The 22,669-nt window shown below is 37.2% G+C and overlaps 1 protein-coding gene and 2 pseudogenes across 3 annotated transcripts in view; 2 read left to right on the forward strand and 1 right to left on the reverse strand.

Annotated features, from left to right (window-relative positions):
- The window catches only part of Arhgap20-ps5 (rho GTPase activating protein 20, pseudogene 5), a 32,802-nt pseudogene extending 27,313 nt beyond the window's left edge, over positions 1 to 5,489 (reverse strand).
- LOC148001969 (uncharacterized) overlaps positions 1 to 22,669 on the forward strand; it is a 955,959-nt gene that overhangs the window by 900,310 nt on the left and 32,980 nt on the right. The window lies entirely within an intron of this gene.
- Positions 5,529 to 6,264, forward strand: LOC134481228 (N-alpha-acetyltransferase 11-like; annotated as a pseudogene).

A 22,669-nucleotide genomic window follows, 5' to 3' on the forward strand; every position in this document is an offset into this window, starting at 1 on the left:
GAATGTGCATGCTACAGTGACATCTACTTAGTGAAATTTAAAATAAGATTTGAGAGTACTATTTACTCTAAATCAAAGAGGAAATAATAAAAGCAGAACTTCCACAAAATTAAATAAAATAAGGAATGGACAGGAGAATGCAAAGAATTTTTCCATTGACCATCTAATTAACAACTGATTTCGAGACAGAATATCAAATATATATATATATATATATATATATATATATATATATATATATATATATATACCGAAGCACATACTACCATTCCTATATCACCAAGGAATTAAAATATTAACACAATCAAGGAAGAATGTCCACATATACTTGGAAATTGAACAATGCTCTACTCAATGATAACCTGGTCAAGGAAGAAATAAAGAAAGAAATTAAAAACTTTTTAGAATTTAATGAAAATGAAGGTACAACATACCCAAACTTATGGGACACAATGAAAGCTGTGCTAAGAGGAAAACTCATAGCGCTGAGTGCCTGCAGAAAGAAACAGGAAAGAGTATATGTCAGCAGCTTGACAGCACACCTAAAAGCTCTAGAACAAAAAGAAGCAAATACACCCAGGAGGAGTAGAAGGCAGGAAATAATCAAACTCAGAGCTGAAATCAACCAAGTAGAAACAAAAAGGACCATAGAAAGAATCAACAGAACCAAAAGTTGGTTCTTTGAGAAAATCAACAAGATAGATAAACCCTTAGCCAGACTAACGAGAGGACACAGAGAGTGCGTCCAAATTAACAAAATCAGAAATGAAAAGGGAGACATAACAACAGATTCAGAGGAAATTAAAAAAATCAGCAGATCTTACTACAAAAACCTATATTCAACAAAACTTGAAAATCTTCAGGAAATGGACAATTTCCTAGACAGATACCAGGTATCGAAGTTAAATCAGGAACAGATAAACCAGTTAAACAACCCCATAACTCCTAAGGAAATAGAAGCAGTCATTAAAGGTCTTCCAACCAAAAAGAGCCCAAGTCCAGACGGGTTTAGTGCAGAATTCTATCAAACCTTCATAGAAGACCTCATACCAATATTATCCAAACTATTCCACAAAATTGAAACACATGGATCACTACCGAATACCTTCTACGAAGCCACAATTACTCTTATACCTAAACCACACAAAGACACAACAAAAAAAGAGAACTTCAGACCAATTTCCCTTATGAATATCGACGCAAAAATACTCAACAAAATTCTGGCAAACCGAATCCAAGAGCACATCAAAACAATCATCCACCATGATCAAGTAGGCTTCATCCCAGGCATGCAGGGATGGTTTAATATACGGAAAACCATCAACGTCATCCATTATATAAACAAACTGAAAGAACAAAACCACATGATCATTTCATTAGATGCCCAGAAAGCATTTGACAAAATTCAACACCCCTTCATGATAAAAGACCTGGAAAGAATAGGAATTCAAGGCCCATACCTGAACATGGTAAAAGCCATATACAGCAAACCAGTTGCTAACATTAAACTAAATGGAGAGAAACTTGAAGCAATCCCACTAAAATCAGGGACTAGACAAGGCTGCCCACTCTCTCCCTACTTATTCAATATAGTTCTTGAAGTTCTAGCCAGAGCAATCAGACAACAAAAGGATGTCAAGGGGATACAGATCGGAAAAGAAGAAGTCAAAATATCACTATTTGCAGATGATATGATAGTATATTTAAGTGATCCCAAAAGTTCCACCAGAGAACTACTAAAACTGATAAACAACTTCAGCAAAGTGGCTGGGTATAAAATTAACTCAAATAAATCAGTTGCCTTCCTCTATACAAAAGAGAAACAAGCCGAGAAAGAAATTAGGGAAACGACACCCTTCATAATAGACCCAAATAATATAAAGTACCTCGGAGTGACTTTAACAAAGCAAGTAAAAGATATGTACAATAAGAACTTCAAGACACTGAAGAAGGAAATTGAAGAAGACCTCAGAAGATGGAAAGATCTCCCATGCTCATGGATTGGCAGGATTAATATAGTAAAAATGGCCATTTTACCAAAAGCAATCTACAGATTCAATGCAATCCCCATCAAAATACCAACCAAATTCTTCAAAGAGTTAGACAGAACAATTTGCAAATTCATCTGGAATAACAAAAAACCCAGGATAGCTAAAGCTATCCTCAACAATGAAAGGACTTCAGGGGGAATCACTATCCCTGAACTCAAGCAGTATTACAGAGCCATAGTGATAAAAACTGCATGGTATTGGTACAGAGACAGACAGATAGACCAATGGAATAGAATGGAAGACCCAGAAATGAACCCACACACCTATGGTCACTTGATTTTTGACAAAGGAGCCAAAACCGTCCAATGGAAAAAAGATAGCATTTTCAGCAAATGGTGCTGGTTCAACTGGAGGGCAACATGTAGAAGAATGCAGATCGATCCATGCTTATCACCCTGTACAAAGCTTAAGTCCAAGTGGATCAAGGACCTCCACATCAAAGCAGACACACTCAAACTAATAGAAGAAAAACTAGGGAAGCATCTGGAACACATGGGCACTGGAAAATATTTCCTGAACAAAACACCAATGGCTTACGCTCTAAGATCAAGAATTGACAAATGGGATCTCATAAAACTGCAAAGCTTCTGTAAGGCAAAGGACACTGTGGTTAGGATAAAACGGCAACCAACAGATTGGGAAAAGATCTTTACCAATCCTACAACAGATAGAGGCCTTATATCCAAAATATACAAAGAACTCAAGAAGTTAGACCACAGGGAAACAAATAACCCTATTAAAAAATGGGGCTCAGAGCTAAACAAAGAATTCACAGCTGAGGAATGCTGAATGGCTGAGAAACACCTAAATAAATGTTCAACATCTTTAGTCATAAGGGAAATGCAAATCAAAACAACCCTGAGATTTCACCTCACACCAGTGAGAATGGCTAAGATCAAAAACTCAGGGGACAACAGATGCTGGCGAGGATGTGGAGAAAGAGGAACACTCCTCCATTGTTGGTGGGATGGCAAACTGGTACAACCATTCTGGAAATCAGTGTGGACGATCCTCAGAAAATTGGACATTGAACTGCCTGAGGATCCAGCTATACCTCTCTTGGGCATATACCCAAAAGATGCCCCAACATATAAAAAAGACACGTGCTCCACTATGTTCTTTGCAGCCTCATTTATAATAGCCAGAAGCTGGAAAGAACCCAGATGCCTTTCAACAGAGGAATGGATACAGAAAATGTGGTACATCTACACAATGGAATATTACTCAGCTATCAAAAACAACGAGTTTATGAAATTCGTAGGCAAATGGCTGGAACTGGAAAATATCATCCTGAGTGAGCTAACCCAAACACAGAAAGACATACATGGTATGCACTCACTGATAAGTGGCTATTAGCCAAATGCTTGAATTACCCTAAATGCCTAGAACAAATGAAACTCAAGACAGATGATCAAAATGTGAATGGTTCACTCCTTCTTTAAAAGGGGAACAAGAATACCCTTGGCAGGGAAGAGAGAGGCAAAGATTAAAACAGAGACTGAAGGAACATTCAGAGTCTGCCCCACATGTGGCCCATACATATACAGCCACCCAATTAGACAAGATGGATGAAGCAAAGAAGTGCAGACCGACAGGAGCCGGATGTAGATCGCTCCTGAGAGACACAGCCAGAATACATCAAATACAGAGGCGAATACCAGCAGCAAACCACTGAACTGAGAATAGGACCCCCGTTGAAGGAATCAGAGAAAGAACTGGAAGAGCTTGAAGGGGCTCGAGACCCCATATGTACAACAATGCCAAGCAACCAGAGCTTCCAGGGACTAAGCCACTACCTAAAGACTATACATGGACTGACCCTGGACTCTGACCTCATAGGTAGCAATGAATATCCTCGTAAGAGCACCAGTGGAAGGGGAAGCCCTGGGTCCTGCTAAGACTGAACCCCCAGTGAACTAGACTTTTGGGGGGAGGGGGACAATGGGGGGAGGGTGGGGAGGGGAACACCGATAAGAAAGGGGAGGGGGGAGGGGGATGTTTGCCCAGAACCTGGGAAAGGGAATAACACTCGAAATGTATATAAGAAATACTCAAGTTAATAATAATAAAAAAAAATAAAATATTAACACAAGTAAAATACCTTTGTAGAAAGAAATACCACCAAATGGTCTGTTCCATGGAACTGTGAAATTGAAAAATATTAGAGTCATGATAAATGGTAAAATTCTTAAGGTTATTATGCATAAAAATAACTTATGTCTGTGGCCATCAATTATGGTATAGGTATATTTGGCAGTCTCTACATGATTCTACCACGAAATGACCTAATTTTTGTACTGCCGTGCTGTCATGTGACACTTTACCATCCCTAAATATAATATTTCTCATATTTGATAAGAGAGAAACCATAAGCATTAAATAACAATCTTTTGAGATTTGACCAGAGGAATAGAAAACATTCAGAGAACAAAAGGTGAATTTCTCTTTTGTCAGAGTCTATGACAAATGCTTTTCCTTGTAAAGACCAAAGTCACAGAGCCTAGAATGCTCATAAAACTTGTGTTTGTGTTATTTGAGTCAACTTTGTGATGACACTAAGAATTTGCATAGAAGAATGAAAAGAGCTCAAATTTGGAATATGGATGAACTTTTCATGTGGAAAAAATTTGAATTTTGATGTATGATTGATTAGAGAAGAAGGCACATGCTACACAATCCCTGTGATTCCATCAACTACACTCAATATAATATCAATATGCCATGAGCACATCTTCTAATGAAAGATTAGAATGCAAATTTGAAATTTTCCTGAACTCTGAAAATTATACCTGACTCTGATGGTGTAATGATACCAGTCCTTTTTAGTTGACTATAAAAATCAGTGATATTCTGCTACAGAGACATTCAAATAATTGGGTATTGCATGAGTAACTTTTCTCATTCAACTAAATACTAATTTTTAAGAAAATGTGCGAGTACATAAAGTATTTTTCAAATTTAATTATACTACACAATATTATTGGGAAGAGATAGATCTGTGTACTTTTAAGACACAGAAAAAATCAGATCATTTTGGGAAGAAGAATGTCTAGGATAAATAAGATCTTGTCCTGTCCACATTTTTCTAAGACAACGAACCTCTGTCCTGCCCCATGGATCTTGTGGAGTCTTGAACATCACAGATCAAAACATAAAGCACGCTGGTACTGGGTGGAGGGTCCGTTGGTCCGGCCCTGTGGGCTCACACGAGGTTAGAGGTAGCTCGCCAGGTCATGCTTCGCAAACACGTTCAAGATGTTGTACATGCTTCCGCATTTAAACAATGGCTGGCAGGTAGACCAGCCAATCCTTTCAGACGAGGACTGCGTGGTCGTCATTTACTTCGGACACGACTAGGACTCCACTTATGTGAAGATAGACAAAGTTCTGTACAGCATCGCCGAAACGAAATGGAAGATAGTGAGAAATCTTCCTCATCTTGTATGAGTTCCGTTTGGATAAAACAGGTGTCTTAAAGCAAATGGTGCTGGTGTCTCTTGTGCTCTGTGGCATCCTCTCTGATTCTCCCGAGTCTGATAGGCTTTTCTGCCGCCAATATGAACAAGTGCTGGGCTCGGCCATATGACCTGATAAACATACAACACTGCAACCTCCTCTGCCTGCCCGAGAACAACCAGATGAAATACTACTATCATGGCCTCTCGTGGCCCAGCTCTCCTACATTGCTGAGGATGAGGTTGGGAAGATTGTGGGTTATGTTCTGGCCAAAATGGAAGAGGATCCTGATAATGTCCCTCATGGACACATCACCCCACTGGCTGTGAAGCGCTGCCACCTAAGCTTTGGCCTGGCCAAGAAGCTAATGGACCAGGCCTCCCAGGCCATGATAGAGAACTTCAGTGCAAAGTATGTCTCCCTGCATGCCAGGAAGAGCAACTGAGCAGCCTTGCACCTCTGTTCCAACACCCTGAACTTGCAGGTTAGTGAGGTGGAACCCAAGTACTATGCAGATGGCGAAGATGCATATGCTCTGAAGCGAGATCTCTCACAGATGGCAGATGAGCTGAGAAGGCAACTGGAGCTGAAGAAAGGCAGGTATGTGGTTGGTTCCAAGGAGAATCAGGGTAGCACACTTCCTGGTTCTGAAGAGGCCTATCAGCAGGAGAACCTGGTTGGAGATGACAGTGGCAGTGATGGCAAAGATAGCACTGATGTCCTTGACAGCTTGCAGACCTTGGGGTACGCCTCTTAGGACGTGCTTGAGCACTACAGGTCCTCCTATTTTAATCATATTGTTCTTGGGAACCTTGTTCTGCAGTCTAGTGACCTAAATGGCTCTCCTTTCGATGCTTAGCAACCTTTTGCATAACCTGTGTGATCATGGAGGCACACCTGGACACAGATCCTGTTGTGTCGGAGTCAAGGAGGCCTGAGGACTGCCATGCAGCGCCTTTCTTGGCTTCTTCATGCTGCCATCAGATTCTGTTCAGTGCTGTACTGGTTCTGTATATCCTGCAGGTTTCCAAACCCTAGAATGCTAAACAGGAAGTGGGGACAACTTGAGAATACCCCAGCATCCTGCCTTTGCCATTGTTTATCTGTCTTTTACTTGGAGTAGAACTGTCAAGCTAGTCCCCATGCCCTCTCCCTTGTGGGGAGTTACCAGCTCTTGCTTTCTGGGGAACTGCCTGGCCTTGCCCTCCCTCCTTTTGAAGAAGAATGCTCTCTTTCCTGGTGGGAGACGATGATAGGTTCTGGACAAATATGGGAGCAGAATTTGTAGATCTTAAGGAAATGACAAGCAGAAATTAAACTGCAATCTCTAACCTGAACAAATAAAGATATAAGGAGAACAGAAAAACCCAAACAAACAACAAAACAAAAAACAAAAACAAAACAAAAAAACCATAAAGCACCTACCTACATGTGGAAATGGATATAATGAAAAGTATAGAAAATGTAGGATCATCATAGAAGGGGGAAAGTTGAGTTGGCATCCTGTATACAATCAGACTAAAATTGACTCTATATTTGCAAACATTTTGGGATGATGAAAGCATTTGGTGAAAGGAGTTACTAGATAGATACACACTCTTCAATGGTCACCAATAGCCATAGCCTGATTATTGTTTTCTAATTGGAGAATATTAGAATGAATATACTCATTCACTGGGAAGTGAATTACACTCCATTAATTTGACCCACAATTTCTGAAGTTATCATCTTGTGATCACAGGTCTGAACTCTAGGTCTTACCGAAAGGTGGCAACATTTCCCATCGGCCAGTATAGGTAAATGGACTTGGAAGCAGCAGTGTTGTCAGACCTGAATGCATCCACTTCATAACCAATCCACAGGTAAGCCAATGGAATGACATTTTATCTTAAATTTCTTATTTCTATAAAGAGAATCAAATATCTGTTAGTTTAATTTGCATTGTAGTTGGTGTTGTGGTAAAACCACGTTCTTCCTGCCCCAGAGCAAAAAAGAACACATCCATTGCTAAGTCTAAGCACCGCAGCACTTACAGAAAGCCACCTGTATCAATATTTCTTACCTGAATTTAGTTAAGGAGTAACTATTTTGCTTTGTTTTTTTCCCATAATACACAAAGGAAATTATTTCAAGATTTTTTATTTTAATTAATTACATGGAAAAATCTTTCCAGAATACAAACAAAAATATTGTTTGACTTAGTAAAATTTTCTGTTGTCTATCTCCCTGTACTAAAATATTCAATAACCTCATTCCAATAGCTCCTGTAGAAAACCCGCAAACTATATATCACACAAGTAACCAAAAAGGCAATCCTTTTTTCCTTTAGTTTAGCCAAATAATTAGAATAATGTCTTCCTATCAAGCATTCTGGTATTATTAGAAGTGTTTTTAAGAAACAATAATGTTTGAAGCATATTTTCTCCTTTTGTCATTCTTTTTTGAGTAATTTGCTCTTCGAGAATTCTACATTAAAATACAACGCATTTGATGATTGTTTTTGTCACTTTCTCCTTCCATTCTATCTCCTGACAGATCTCCCCACACTCATGATTTTTTTTGTATTTTTTTAATGATGGATGTTTCATTTGCTGTGTAAGCCTAGGTATTGAACTTTCCTTCAGATACTCGTGAGCTAATATGTGGCTAGAAAACTGAAGATAATGACTCCCTCTCAAATTTAGGGCACAGAATATCACAAGAATAAATCATGGTTCAAAAATCCTGTATATAACCCTTTAATATTCAAAACATGGGAAGACTAATTGCACTACAAAGAAAGATTCCTCATATAATCTAATGTAACATACTATAGTTAAAATACAAGCCATCATGCAACATGTACTTCAAGATATACATACACACATGTCTCAATAATGAGATATTTATATTTACATTTTATATTCACCATTTAAACATATATATATATATATACATACACACACATCTGTATATCTCAAAATTCCCAAGAAATGCTTGAACCTGAAACCTCTAATTCCAATGTCTGATAAGAGATAATCTTCCTTAAAAATGGAAATAACGATAATCACTTCTTATAAACTTGATAAACTTCTTTCCATAATGTGAAGGAGAATCTAAAAATAGTTTTAATTACAATTGCAACATGACAGAAGGGACCGTATGTACTGCCTTTAAGAAACCAACCATTTCTGTTTCCTTTATTCTCAACACAAAGTTAAGTTTACTTCCTTCCATCAACTACACTTATATGGCAAATGATCAGTTTATTTCTTTTTACATTTCTGATGAGTTGATTACTATCTTTTAAAATAAAATGTGAAGATTTCCCACTGTGGAAAGAAACGGAGCTCTGTACCAAAAAAACAAGAAAGATGGACAGATTGACAGATACCCAATCCATTCTTTTATTTTCAGCCTGCCTCAGACACTAATTACCATTTTCTGTGAAGGAGCTTACATGACTGATCAGGGTTGCCAGAAAAACGTACCCAGTTTGTGTATTTATAATGTATAGAAGAACTCTCACCTGAATATTTTATTTTTCTCACAATCTGTGAAATGGATCTTCTGGAAAATGATTCACTGATGATCAGAAAATTTAACCCCTGCCCCCGCCCAAAACGGAATAGACTATTTTATTGATGTCTGTCTGATAAATTTATGTACTTATGAGAACACCACTTAAGATATTTACTTGATATTATCAATACCAGCATCACATATTCTAGAAGGCTGTGATCATAAGTAGTGGAGATTATATATGATGTCATCCCAGAAAATATCTCTATGGTCATAAATTCTAATATAACCAAGTACACAGTTTCATTCAATCACAACAGTTTTCTCTAGTGTCTGCAGAATCACCAAGCAAGACTTAGTGCCAGCAGTTTCCCTTGATAGTGGAGAGATAGAAGCTGCTTCCTGTCTCTTCATGCTAATCTGGAAGCTATGAGGTCAGGAGACTTACATATGTAGCCCCTTACGACCAAAAAACTTGCTTCTCTAATCTATTTGTAAACAGCAAGCAAGAAGGCTCCTGCTTATCAGGAGTTTAATATTTTATTTAGAGAAATGTGTCACTATATAGTTCACAGGGCTCTCATTACCAGTTGTAATACTCCTAAGTTAGTTTTTAAAAAAATGCTAGAAATGTGGGCACATGCCTGCATAACTGTCTCCTTGGTAGCTTGTCACTAATCTTTCACCAGATTCAAACAGCAGAGTAGTACTTTAATTAATTAATTTTTTAAATGTGCCCAAAGAATGTGTCAAAACAAATTGAGAAATATATAGGAGTAGTCCAGTAAGCGTCAACCCTACTCAAAGAAGTATATGCCATTAAGGAAACTTGAAAGTAAGAGAAATCTCCCCTAGGATTGTCAATTAGATTGCCTATCTAATACCAAATACACATTCCGGAAAAAATAAATACAAGGAATATTATACTGACTGAGTAGGTTATATTTAAGTACTTAGAAACTGTACATATATATGTATCAATGCATAGCTATTATATATGTATATCTTATGTTAGCTTACATATAAAATAATGTGTAAGAATGAGTAACAAAAAATAAAACCAGAAAGCCATGATTTCAAAAGAGAACAAGGAGGGGTATATGGAAGGATGTAGAAGGACATGGAAGAGGAAAAAGAAGGAGAATGTAAAGTAATTATAATCTCAAAAATAAAGGAAGTTATAAACAGTTTTGTACCTTTAGGCCTTTCCACTGAGTAGCCTTTTATACTAAGGAAAGCATGATGCGTATACTTACAGTTTACTGGATACCACCAAAATGTCATCAAACAAGGTCAGATATCATTTCTTTCTTTTCCACCCTCTTTGGATAACCGCAGCACCCTGGTAAACCACGGTTAGATTTTCTTGTCCTACATCTTCCTCCTTAGTCGTGTCCATATTAAAAAAAAAAAAAAAAAAAAAAACATTTCTCCTGATGCAGAGCTCCACCTAGAGAACAAGTGTTCAGTGGATAAGTTAAAAACCAATGTTCATACTGGATTTCAAAGGGTGAACGGTGTTCAAATGCAGACTCAGTTTTCCAAGCATGATTCTGCTGAGCTATAGACAGCTTTAAAATGTAACAGAAACTATGTCATGGATGAAGGGAACTACTGGGAACGTATTGAAGAAGTAGGATCTTTTCAGAAGTGGGACCCTTTTCAGAAGTGTCATGGGAATAGTTTGAAAAAGTGTAGTTGGTAGAATATAGAGCAATGGTTCTCAAACTCTAAATGCTACAGCACTTGAATGCAGTTCCTAAACTTGTAGCGATACCCTCCAATAAAATTATTGCATGGCTACTTTATAACTGAATTTTTTGAAACTTTGATAAATCCTAATGTAGATATACATTATGTCACATATCAGATATGATACTCTGAGAAAATGCTATAACTAAACCTTTGTGAGCTAACATTGTAGATGTGCTCTAAATAATCAGGTTATCTTGATTTAAATCAGTTAGATCTCTGGGAGAGTCTCAGAATTGCCAGGCTTGGTCCAGCTCAAGATACAAGAAAGAAAGATTCCTGATAGTTGCAAACAAAACAACAACAAGAACAACAAAAGGAAAAATGAAAAAAAATACAAGAATTCATCAAAAAAATTTGTGAAATTTGCCTTGTCTAGCAAAGGTAGACATTTCCCCTGACTGTGGCAAAAGGGACATACGACTCTCCATTGACTTGTTCATATTAGGATATCAATTTCCATTCTGACCTTCTTTATTCTTGAAGGAGGTAATCATACTTGGTATAAATTTAAAATCCCACATCTAGGTTACAGACATTTTCCAACATCCTCATTCCCTTCTTCATTATACTAATTCCTAACATGTGCTAGAATCCCCTTCCTCTCTTTGTGAGTCCTTTTCTGTGACTCTCTTCTGATAGTCTTCCTTGTCTTTTCCCAGACTTGGTCAAGCCTGTTTCTGTTTTCTATATTCTGAAATTTTCCATCTGCCTCTGAACATTTTTCTTTCTTATCCATAATAAAATTGTTCCCTATAATAAGGGAGTGGCTTCTGTTTTGGTGGTTTCTTTATCGTGCCCTGCTCTTTCAGTTTGGATATTTAAAATATATACTTACTCAAGTGACTATAATTCATCCCACTATATATGTTACATATTTCAAAGAATATGTACAGAAATGTCATAGCTTTCACTTAGAAAGGACTTAAGACTCACTTGAATCAAAAGGAGAACAGACAATAGTTGCCATCACACACATCAAGCAATATTATAAAGATATGTTTAAAAAAAGAGTAGTACCTCAGCTTCATGAACAAAATTTTAATTTAATGACCATGTCATGAAAGTTGTGCATGTCTCCTCTGAGTCAGTGTTAAATTCTGAGCATTAGATTACAAACGGCACAATGTGTGTTGGAAACAATAACAATTTCTTAAAAACCAGAGAATTCTTAGATTGTGGGTTAGATTTACCAGTTTCTTAAAATAAAAATCTACAGTCATGGGGGGTAAAGTAATTGGATTGAGCATAAAATTATCCTCACTTCTAACTTGTACAGTTTTTAAAGCTTTACAAAAATTATTCTCCTGTGTAGCACAAAATATACCCCTCTCCATGTGATAACTGTGTTTCTGTAGAAGATTGGTACTGAATATTGCTACAATGATTACCCTATCAAGAAACCACTGCTGAGTTGAGTTATTTCATATGATTTTGAATAATCAAGACAGAACACTTCATGATACCATAAGTCTATCCTGAGAATCAAATTATATAAATATATACCTTTTTAGTAGAGCCTGCGATGAAGAACTTAAAAAACAATGTGAAATTTACATTTGCCTTCCTGCCTCTAGACGCCAAACTGGTGACTACAGTGGCTAGAAAACAACTGAAGTCTCAGGATTCTGTAGTTGTCAGGCTGAAGGACCATTGTGATGTCAATATTCTAAGGCACATGTCATCTGGCAAAGTGACACGTGCATTTCATTTACTCTCCCTGTGGCTTTAGAACATAATTTTTGTACACAGGTGGAACCACAAGTGTTGTAATGAATAACATTTTCACAACTATAAATATACATATAGATGTAGATATACCTATATGATATAGATGAGATAGAAGACACATACATGGATAGATGGATAGATAGAGAGAGAGAGTGAGAAAGAGAGATAGAGAGAGAGAGATAGAGAGATAGAGAGAGAGAGAGATAGATTGATAGAGAGATAGAGAGGGATGGATGGATGGACAGATAGATAGATGGACAGATGGACAGGCAGATAGATGGTTAGACAGACGTGTATAGGAAGATATTGATTTAAAATATTGTGAAATGCATATGAATCTTCAAAAATTGTCAATTCTTATTTTTTCAACCTAAGGTTCCTTATGAAAAAGGTAGCATGGAGACTTCTTTAACACTGAAAACCTTAGAACTGAACAGACACAAAATCACAAGGAACTTTAAATTGTAATGTGCTTTCCTGACATAGAATCAGAAACCTTCACACACTTCTGTGAAGTTAGAAAGCTTTGAAGGATACAGAGGAGGACACACAACTATCAATATATAGTAAATTTTATAGAGTAAAGTCTAAATTAATCTAATTAATTTGTAAATTAAAATTATTAACCTAATAAATTAATTAAATTACTATTACTAAATAACTCAAAGTATTTGAACTTATACCCAATTTGTTTGGTCTTAGTCAGTGAAGTTTTTTTAAAACAAAACAAAGTAAAAAAAAAAAAAAAAAACCAGAAGAAATACAAGACCAGCATTCACTTTTGAAGTTCTCAGGAAACTTGATTTTCCTAGTTTGTGTTCAAAGATTAACATCCATAGGTTATCTTCTCTAGGCATTTTTCTTCCTGTCCAAAGGGCTTAGATTTGGTTTTTATTGTTTACTTTTGGTGGCTCACACATCTTATAACCCTATCTTCAACTCACCCTGCATCCTCTTTTGGTCTTCATAGAGAGCTCCATGTGTGCCATACTTTTATATAAAAATTAAAATAATTTATAAAAATATTAGCACTCCCTTATTCATAGAATATGGTAACACATTTAAAAAGTAATTTAAATGAATTATAATTTTGTACTTTTGTAATTAACTGAAGCTCCACTTAATAAAATACTATAAAGTTTCATAAATTCAGTAATCCTGCCATAACTAGCACATCAGGCATATAGAAAGATATTCTGGAGTATGGTGTTGATCATGATTATATCAAGAGAAAAAACAGTTAAGTGATGATATAGTCCGCTTATATTAATCTGATTTTGTACGAGAAGTTCAATGGAATATGTCTTCCATGATATGCTGCTTCTGGTTAAATGTAAGAACCTATGTTTAATTCTATATTTTCTTTTCTATCAAGCTTCACATTACCTATTAGAGATCAATCCCTTTCAAAACAACATTATATAAAGTCCAGATTTAACGTAATTTTTCAGTAAGTAGGAAAATCTCTGCCTTGCAAAGATAAATCATATTTTCCCATATAGAAATTATCTCCATGTTTTAAAAGTCTAATTGTGTCTATTCTATACATTCAGTGAAGCTTGGTTATCATTTGCTTAACAGCTAATATTCACGTGTAGGTGATATAGGACATATTTGTCTTTCTGGGTCGAGGATACCTCACTTGGGATGTTATTTGCCTGCAAATTACATGATGCCATTTTCTTTAACAACTGTGTAATATTGGAATATGTAAACTATCAAATTTTATTCATCCATTCTTCTTTAGAGAGGCATCTAGCTTATTTCCATCTTCTGGTTATTGGGAATAGAGCAGCATTAAATATGGTAGAGAAAGTCTCTCTCTGATATGATGAAATATGCTTTGGGTTTATGTTGAAGAGTGGTATAGCTAGACCTTGAGATAAATTGATTTCCAACTTTCTGAGGAACCTCCATATTGATTTTCATAGAGGATAAAAAGTTTGCATATTTTTATTAAAAACCAATTTTTTTATTTTTATTTACTTTGTACATTTGTCCTCTATAGAATGTATTGTTGGTTAAAAATCTTTTCCCATTCTGTAGGTTCTTGATTTGCCTAATGACAGTGTCTTTTGTCATGTATATCTTCTTGGTTTAAGGAGGTCCCATTTTTATTAAATTTTGGTGTTAGCACTTTCACTAATAGAGTCTTGTTCAGAAAGCTTTCTCTTCTGTCAGTGAGTTCAAGGTTATTCATTACATACTCTCCTATCATATTGAGTATATCTGGCTTATTGTAGTTTTGTTGCATTTGTAGTTGAGTTTTGTACAGGGTGATAAGTATAAACCTATTTTAATTCTCCTGCATGCAGACATTTGATGAAATCTACCATAGGTATGTAAATTTGTGTCTGGCTTATCAGGCCAATTCTTTTTATCACTGTGTCTGTTTTGTGACAATACCATACTTTTATTATATCACAGTGTTTTAGATATCCAGTTCTCTCTCTCTCTGCCTCTCTCTGTCTCTGTCTCTCTGTCTCTCTTTCTCTCTCTCTCTCTCTCTGTGTGTGTGTGTGTGTGTGTGTGTGTGTGTGTGTGTGTGTGTGTGTGTTTACTTCCATTTGAAGTTGAAATTAATCCATTCAAGATCTGTCAACTGTACTGGAATTTTGATGTTGATCACACTGAATCTAATAAATACTTTTGGTAGAATGACCATTTCTTTTTTTTTTCTTGGACACTCTCTTTATCTACACTTCAAATATAATCCCCTTTCCTGGTTTCTCCTCCCCCCCCAAAAAAACCCTATTCCATCCCCACACCCCGGCCTCCATTAGGGTGCTCCCGCAACCTACCTACCCACTCCCTCCAACCTCCCCAAACTGGCATTCTACTCTAATGAAGCATCAAGCCTTCATTGGAGCAAGGACCTCTCCTCCTATTATTGCCCAACAAGGCTGTCCTCTGTTACATATGCGACTGGAGACATGGGTCACCCCATGTGTATTCTTTGGTTGGTGGTTTAGTCCCTCGGAGTTTTGGGGTGTCTAGTAGGTTGATCCTATTCTTCATATTAGGTTGCAAATCCCCTCACATACCTAAGTCCTTTCTCTAACTCCTCCAAAGGGGACCCCATTCTCAGTCCAGTGTTTGGCTGCAAGGATTTGCCTCTGAATTTCTCAGGCTCTGACAGAGCCTATCTGGAGGCAGCTTCTGTCAACATGCAACACTTGGCATTTCCAATAGTGATTAGGTTTTGATGACTGCATGTAGGATGGATCACCATGTGTGGCAGGCTCTGGATGGCCTTCCCTACAGTCTCTGCTCCACACTTTGTGTCTGTATTTTCTTCTGTGATTATTTTTCCCCCTTCTAAGAAGAACTGAAATATCCACACTTTTGTCTTTCTTCTTGAGCTTCATGTGGTCTGTAAATTGTATCTTGGGTATGCCAAGTTTTAAGATTAATATCCACTTCTCAGTGAGTACATATCGTGTGTGTTCTTTTCTGATTGGGTTACCTCATTCAGGATGATATTTTTTACTTCCATTCATTTTCCTAAAACTTTCATGAAGTCATTGTTTTCAATAGCTGAGTAATTATCCATTGTCCAAATATACCACAGTTTCTGTATCCATTCGTCTGTTGAATGACATGTAGGATTTTTCCCAGCTTCTGGATATTATAAAGAAGGCTGATATGAACATAGTGGAGCATGTTTCCTTGTTATATGTTGGAGCATCTTTTGGGTATATGCCAAGGAGTTGTATAGCTGGGTCCTCAAATAAAACTGTATCTAATTTTCTAAGGAAATGACAGACTAATTTCAAGATCATTTCTTAAGACTGTTCTAAGAGCAAGAGTCGACAAATGGGACCTCGTAAAATTGCAAAGCTTCTGTAAGGCAATGGACACTGTCCTTAAGACAAAATGTCCATCAACAGATTGGGAGAAGATATTTACCAATCCTACATCTGATAGAAGACTAATGTCCAATACATACAAATAACTCAAGAAGTTAGACTCCAGAAAATCAAATAACCCTATAAAAATGGGATACAGAGCTAAAAAAAATAATTCTCAGCTGAGGAATTTTGAATAGCAAAGAATTACCTAACGAAGTGGTCAACATCCTGAGTTATCAGGGAAATGCAAATCAAAACAATCCTGAGATTCCACCTAACACTAGTTAGAATGGCTAAGATAAAAATTTCAGTTAAAGTCAGATGCTGGCGAGGATGAGAGATAGTAGAATACTCTTTCATTGTTTGTGGGATTGTAAAATGGTACATCCACTGTGGAAATCAGTTTGGGGGTTCCTTAGAAAAGCTCTGGTGGACAGGGGTATGTAAGCATTTTTTTGGAGACAGAGTAGGAGGAATTGGATGAGGAACCATTGGAGAGTGGACCAGGAGGTGGATAATGACTGGACTGTATATAAAACAAGCCTAAATCAACAAAAGCAATAATAATAAAAAAAATGAGGAGGAGGAAGAAGAATTGGCAGAGGAAGAAGAGGAAGAAGAGTAGAAGGAGGAGAAAAATAGAAAATCTTCATGGAAAGGGAGTGGTAACCCCACCCAGTTCATCTTCCAACTTTTGAAAAAGAATTTTTAAAAACTTTAAAATAGCTGTATTGCTACATGCATTTTATACCAGCCCTTGAGGTGAGGTGGTAGCAGAGTGATTTTAAAGCCAGCCTTGTCTACAGAGCCAACTCAAGTATAGCCAAGATTAAACATTGAACGAAACCATCAAAAGCAAAAGGCTGGTCAAACTGTACTTGAACAATAATCCATGTCCCAATACTGGAAACCAACACATCTTAACAACATTGGGTATGTGCTTATAACTTTAGAGATAAATATGCAAGAGTAGGGTTATGGAATCTCCCTCTGTGAGTTAAACAAGTAAATAACCCCTAGGTTATGGCAGAGGTAACCCTGAACGAAGATCCATAGAGGTCATTGTATTAAGCTGCGTGGATGAAGCCTAGATTGCCTTGGAGACTCTAAGATGTTGATAATGTCAATGTAGTCTTGTATGCTTGCCAAAGCATGCTGCTAACGGGGAATAAACACAGCTCAAAAGAAAGATGAGTTTTGTAGTCAATAAATTTGAAAAGAGGTGGAGATCCAAAGAATGCTTTGAAATTAAACATGGAGATTCAGAATTTAGAGTTTGTCTAGCTGGGATTTAGTCTTACTTTCATCTAGTATTTCCATATTATGTCCCCTTTTCTCACTTTTGGAATGGTAATTTATATTTTGTGTCACTGTGTGTTGAAAGTAAGTGATCCACATTTTCATGTTGATTTTATAGAGGATTACAGTAAGGAGATTGCATGAGTCTCAGAAGAGACTTGGAACTTTCAAACAGTGCAGACACTATGATAGACCCTTGAAGTTGGACTATGGGGGACACAGAATAAAATGTGTGAGTGTGAATGAAGGGTCCTTGTAGGCTACTCTGGAGTGTCAATATGAGGAAGTCTGGTTTTGCTAGAGCAAGTGTGGCTCTCTCTTTTGCAAGAAGTGTTTTATTCTGGCAGAGAGGGGTGAGGAGCTTTGAAGTTTAAGAAGCACAAGCCATGCCAAATGTCACTTTTATGTTTTGCTGCCTTGGGATCTGGATATAGAATTCTAAGCTATCTCTCCAGCCAGCTCACTACCAAGTTTTTAGCCTCGATGATAATGGATTAAACTTCTGAAACGTATGCCAGCCCTAAATAAATGTTTCCCATTAAAAGAGTTGTTATGGGCCCTGTATCTCTTCACAGCAATAGAACCCTAACTAAGACAAATAATATAAAATAATAAAACTTCAAATCTTTGAAGAAAGAAACTGAAGAAAATATTTGAATATGGAAAGATGCCCTAGGCTTATACTACCAGTAAGATTAATATAGCAAAAATAGCCATCCTATTCAAAAGAATCTACAGATTTAATGAAATCTCCATAAAAATTGCCACATAATCCTTTACAGACCTTAAGAGAACAATATGTAATTTCATATGGAAAAGCATTATGCCCAGGATAGCTAAAATGATTCAGTACAATAATTAAAACACAACCCTATTACAATCCCTGATTTCAAGATCTATAACAGAGCTGTAATAATAAGAGTCAGATGCAGATATGTGTACCCAACCAATGAACAGAACCTTCTGACCCTCTGGTTGAATTAGGGAAAAGCTAGAAGTTGAGGAAGAAGGTGACCCTGTAGGAAGACCAGCAGTCCCAATTAAGCTGTATCCCCGAGATCTCTTGTACACTGGATGACCGACCAAGTAGGCAGTATACACCAGCTGATATGAGACCCCCAACACATATACAGCACAGAAATCTCAGGCCTGGGTTAAATCAGAGAAGATGCACCTAACCTTCAAGAGACTGGAGGACCCAGGAACTTTAGAGATCTGGTGGGATGGGTGGGGTGGGGACATCTTCCTGGAGGTAGGGAGGGCAGGAAGGAGGTATGGGATGTGGTACAGTCAGAGGGTGGAGCAGAAGAGGACTAAAACCTAGAGTGTACAAATAAATATAAATTTTAAAAAGACACAGGTATGGGCATTAAAGCATACAGTTTGATCAGTGAAATGCAGTATAAGACCCAGACATAAATCTACATACTTATGAACACATTATTTTTGATGAAGAGGCTAGAAATACACAGGGGAAAAAGAAAGCATCTTCAACAATATTTATGTTCTAACTGTATTTTTACATGTAGAATAAGAAATAGAACTGTATCTATCATCCTGTACAAAACTCAAGTCCCAGTTGATGAAAGAGCTCAACGTAAAACCCGACATACTGAACTTTATAGAAGAAAAAGTGGGAAATAGTCTTGAATGCATTAGCACAGGAGAGAATTTCCTCAACAGAATACTAATAAGACCAGCAATATGGTCAATAATTGAAAAAAATGTTACCTCAGAAACTAAAAATCATCTGTAAGGCAAAGAACACTGTCAGTAGGAGGAAATGGAAGTTTACAGAATTGGAAAAGATTTTCACCAACTCCCCATCTGACAGAGGGCTAATATCCATTATATATAAAGAACTTAAGAAACTAGATGTCAGCAAAATATTCCAATTACAAAATTTGGTGCACATCTAAATAGACTTTACAACAAAGCAATCCTGAGTTGCTGAGAAACACATAAAGAAACGTTCAACCTCCTTAGCCAACAAAGAAAAGAGATAAAAACTACCATGAAATAATATTTTATAGCTATCAGAATGACTAAGAGTAATAGTAAAAGTGACAGTTCATGCTAGTGAGAATGTGGTGCAAGGGGAAACTTCCTGTTGGTTGGAGTGCAAACTTCTACAGCTCCAATGGAAATGAAAATAGCAGTTTCTCAGAAAGATAAGAATCAATCTTCTAAAAGACCCAAGTATACTATTTTTGGGCATATACCCATAGGATGCTCCATTCTACCACAAGGACACCTGTTAAATTATGTTCATCGTGGCTTTACTCATAATATCCATAAACTTGAAACCATGTGGATATTCCTCAACCAAAAATTAATAAAGTGTGGTAGATTTGTATAATGGAGTATGACTCAACTGATATAAACAATGGCATTTTGAAATTTGCAGAAAAATGTATGTAACCAGAAAAAAAAATCTTGAGGCAGGTTATCTAGACATAGAAGAACAATATAGTATGTATTCAATCATACATGCATATTAACTGCTAAGTAAATAATAAGTTACAATTCATAGACCTAGAAAGGTTAGATAAAGAAATAGGCTATAGGAATCGTGGATCTCCTTGGGCAGGGGAAAAAGGACAGTTTTTTTTTTTTTTGTGAATTAAGGGAGTGTAGGGATGGGAATAGGTGGGGTCAGGTTCATGGGGAGTGATGAAGTGAGAGTTAGGATTAAGATAATTGGAATTGGATGCATATACAGTTGTGGTGTGGAAATCTCATTCAGAGTAAACTTCATTGAAGGTGATTCTATTCGTAGAGTAGAAACTCTGACTTGGCCATCTCTTATAGCCAAAGAAGGCTTAAAGTGGCTAAACTTGGCCACAGGGATCTGCAAACAACCCATGATCATGATAGAACAAAGGGGTGCCCTCCACAAACTGACAGCATGACCTCATTGCCAAGGACAGCATCTACAAAGTTCATAAAGGACAAATCATGCATGTTTTCCTTCATTCTAAATTCCTACATTCTAGCCTGTTTCGTACAGGTATTCTGCAGCGTACCAAAACTAACACGAGAGCACCAACGTAGCCAAAAATCCTTTGAACCACAATTTGTCCTCCCTGAAAGATGTACCAGGGCAATGTGGTGCCAAATTGGGAGGATAGCCAATTAATATGATAGTATATTTAAGTGATCCCAAAAGTTCCACCAGAGAACTACTAAACCTGATAAACACCTTCAGCAAAGTGGCTGGGTATAAAATTAACTCAAATAAATCAGTAGCCTTCCTCTACACAAAAGAGAAACAACCCAAGGAAGAAATTAGGGAAACGACACCCTTCATAATAGTGCCAAATAATATAAAATACCTCCGTGTCACTTTAAAAAGCAAGTGAAAGATCTATATGATAAGAGCTTCAAGCCTCTGAAGAAAGAAATTGAAGAGGACCTCAGAAGATGGAAAGATCCCCCATACTCATGGATTGGCAGGATTAATATAGTAAAAATGGCCATTTTACCAAAAGCAATCTACAGATTCAATGCAATTCCCATCAAAATAATAATCCAATTCTTCAGAGAGTTAGACAGAAAATTTTGAAAATTTATCTGGAATAACAAAAAACCCAGGAGAGCTAAAAATATCCTCAACAATAAAGCGACTTCTAGGGGAATCACTATCGCTGAACTCAAGCAGTATTCCAGAGCAATAGTGATAAAAACTGCATGGTATTGGTACAGAGACAGACACATTGACCAATGGAAAAGAATTGAAGACCCAGAAATGAGCCCACACAGCCATGGTCACTTGATTTTTGACAAAGGAGCCAAAACCATCCAATGGAGAAAAGATAGCATTTTCAGCAAATAGTGTTGGTTCAACTGGAGGTCAACATGTAGAAGAATGCAGATCGATCCGTGCTTATCACCCTGTACAAAGCTTAAGTCCAAGTGGATCAAGGACCTCCACATCAAACCAGATGCACTCAAACTAATAGAAGAAAAAGAGGGCAAGCATCTCAAACACATGGGCACTGGAGAAAATTTCCTGAACAAAACACCAATGGCTTATGCTCTAAGATCAAGAATCGAAAATTGGGATCTCAGAAAACTGCAAAATTTCTGTAAGGCAAAGGACACTGTTGTTAGGACAAAGCGATAAGCAACAGATTGGAAAAAGATGTTTACCAACACTACAACTGATAGACGGCTTATATCCAAAATATACAAAGAACTCAAGAAGTTAGACTGCAGGGAGACAAATAACCCTATTAAAAAATGGGGTTCAGGGCTGGAGAGATGGCTCAGCGGTTAAGAGCACCCGACTGCTCTTCCAGAGGTCATGAGTTCAATTCCCAGCAACCACATGGTGGCTCACAACCATCTGTAAAGAGATCTGATGCCCTCTTCTGGTGTATCTGAAGACAGCTACAGTGTACTTATATATAATAAATAAATAAATCTAAAAAAAAATGGGGTTCAGAGCTAAACAAAGAATTCACAGCTGACGAATGCCGAATGGCTGAGAAACACCTAAAGAAATGTTCAACATCTTTAGTCATGAGGGAAATGCAAATCAAAACAACCCTGAAATTTCACCTCACTCCAGGAGAATGGCTAAGATCAAAAACTCAGATGACAGCAAATGCTGGCGAGGATGTGGAGAAAGAGGAAAACTCCTCCATTGTTGGTGGGTTTGCAGACTGGTACAACCATTCTGGAAATCAGTCTGGAGATTCCTCAGATAATTGGACATTGAACTACCTGAGGACCCAGCTATACCTCTCTTGGGCATATACCCAATAGATGCCCCAACATATAACAAAAACACGTGCTCCACTCTGTTCCTAGCAGACTTGTTTATAATATCCAGAAGATGGACAGAACCCAGATGCCCTTCAACAGAGGAGTGGATACAGGAAATGTGGTACATCTACACAATAGAATACTACTCAGCTATCAAAAACAATGACTTTATGAAATTCATAGGCAAATGGATGGAACTGGAAAATATCATCCTGAGTGAGGTAACCCAATCACAGAAAAACATACATGTTATGTGGG

Source organism: Rattus norvegicus, chromosome 12, assembly GCF_021556685.1.
Source record: "Rattus norvegicus strain SHRSP/BbbUtx chromosome 12, alternate assembly SHRSP_T2T, whole genome shotgun sequence".
Classification (NCBI taxonomy): Eukaryota; Metazoa; Chordata; class Mammalia; order Rodentia; family Muridae; genus Rattus; species Rattus norvegicus.